Raw genomic sequence first — 2,340 nt, 5'->3', positions numbered from 1 at the left:
GTTTAAAAAGATCGGCTTTCACAAAAAGTGATGCTTCTAAAAAGGGAGTGAAAACTCTTGTTAATTAAAGTAAGTGAAAGTAGTAATTATAAATGACAAAAACTGATGAAATAGTCCTAAGAAGAACCATCAAATAATTTTTCTCTCCAGAAATGTTTACTTAACTGAAATCGTTTTATGGCAACATTTCAAAATAATCATTGGTCTTCATAAATGAAAAAATATAAAGTTTGGAGTCAAGAGTTTTGACTTGTTCACTCTTCACTCAAAACAAATGGTTTAGTTAAACAAATCATTGGTCATTTGATCCACTCAGATCAAGTTCAATTAATTTCCAATCTATGATGTTAACTGCCAAATAAGACTTCATACTGCTTAGAAGGCTTTAAAAATTAACTAGATCCTTTTAAAAATGATAGGAATACAGATATTTATCTTAACTCTTTCAGATACTAAAACCAAGTATCTCAAACATAACCCAAAGCTTCAAACTCAAGCCTTTAAACTTAAAATACTTTCCAGGTTCAAATACTTCATGTGCAGATGGCACCAAGTGACAAAATATAGTGTAATAGTCCAGATCCTTGGGTCCATAACACTTGGACAAAAATCCGAAAGAAAAATATGATTTTTTGAAGGTGGAGAAAGAGGATATTCAAGAAGAAACCTCTTGGAGCTAGGCAAGTTCTCCAAATGAAGTGTGCTGTTGTGGTTCTACAACTCCTTGGTAACTACTGATGCAAAAGAATATTCACTATGTCATAATTTTAGTCACTGTTTACATCATTTCCTTACCAAGTTTTTTTGATGTAGTCTTAGGAGACTTTTTACTTCTGAATACAGATTTTCATAAATGAAAGACAGTTGTTTTGAAAATAAATCTGTTAGGAGTCATAAAGAAATAAGGAGTGTATCGAGCAGGAAAATGCATATGTTCTCTTAGGTTAGGACTATAGGAAATAGTTACAAACTTGATTTTTAAAAAATATCTACTCAACAGTGAAAAGCACCTTAGGCTAAATTTAAATCTCTCTTGTATAGTCACAAAATTTGTTTCATTCATGGCAAAAGTCATTGCTTTCTAGATCATTCTAATGACGGCATTGATCAAAATTTAAAACAACCTGGGCTTCCTAGGTGGCGCAGTGGTTAAGAATCCGCCTGCCAGTTCAGGGGACATGGGTTCGATCCCTGCTTCAGGAAGATCCCACGTGCCATGGAGCAACTAAACTCGTGTGCCACAGCTATTGAGCCTGCGCTTTAGAGCCCGTGAGCCACAACTATTGAGCCCATGTGCTGCAACTATTGAAGCCCACGCGCCTAGAGCCCGTGCTCCACAAGAGAAGCGACGGCAATGAGGAGCCCGTGCACCACAACGAAGAGTAGTCCCCACTCACCGCAACTACAGAAAGCCCGTACACAGCAAAAAAAGACCCAACACAGCCAATAAAATAAATAAATAAATTTATTTAAAAAAAGATTTAAAACAGCCTATAGCGACATTTAAAAAATAGAGACCTTGGCAACAAACTATGTGTGTGTATGTGCGTGTGTGTGTGTGTGTGTATACACATATGTATATATCCTCCAATCCCTTAACCTGTTCATTTTTATCAAAACTTCCAGTTATTGGTACACATGGTATGTCAAATTAATAGGGTTTACTACTTTGCCTCTTTATCTCTGCTATAGCTGTGCACCAACTCAGACCTAGGATTAATTTAATCACTGGTTCAATCTTGGGTGACATCCATACATCAACAGATTCAAAGTAGACAGCCTGAGGTAGATAACTATCCTCCAGTAAAGATTGAGAAGGGAGTTATAATTGTTTTGAAACTAAAATTAATTGGAATTAGATTCCCTAAAATATAAATGTTTTAAAAATTTCTATGTTTACAAGTCAATGTTACATACGATTAAATGCCCCATTTAGACAGATTGTTTCTAGTATTTCAGTTTTACAGGTTAAATGATCTCTAGTATATGAGGAATCTAATTTCCTTTTATTTTTTATTTTATCTTATTTTTTTTGGTCACACCACGTGGCATGTGGGATCTTTATTCCCCAACTAGGAGTCGAACCCATGCCCCCTGCACTGGAAGCACAGAGTCTTAACCACTGGACTTCCCGTGAAGTCCCCCAAATTTCTTTTCATCATTTGGAGAACTTCTTGTTCTTTTCCCTTATCTTTTGGTCATTATCTTCTCATTTTAAAGTTAAATGCTAAATTCATGTTTAGGTCTTCAGTTTCTATCAATGTTATGACCAATTATTCATATAAGAACAACCAAAATTTAAGAGTAAGAATGGCATCACAATACTTTTTCAGGAAGATA

The sequence above is a fragment of the Hippopotamus amphibius genome, chromosome X (genome assembly GCF_030028045.1).
Source record: "Hippopotamus amphibius kiboko isolate mHipAmp2 chromosome X, mHipAmp2.hap2, whole genome shotgun sequence".
Taxonomy (NCBI): domain Eukaryota; kingdom Metazoa; phylum Chordata; class Mammalia; order Artiodactyla; family Hippopotamidae; genus Hippopotamus; species Hippopotamus amphibius.
This window is presented reverse-complemented; position numbering follows the sequence as displayed.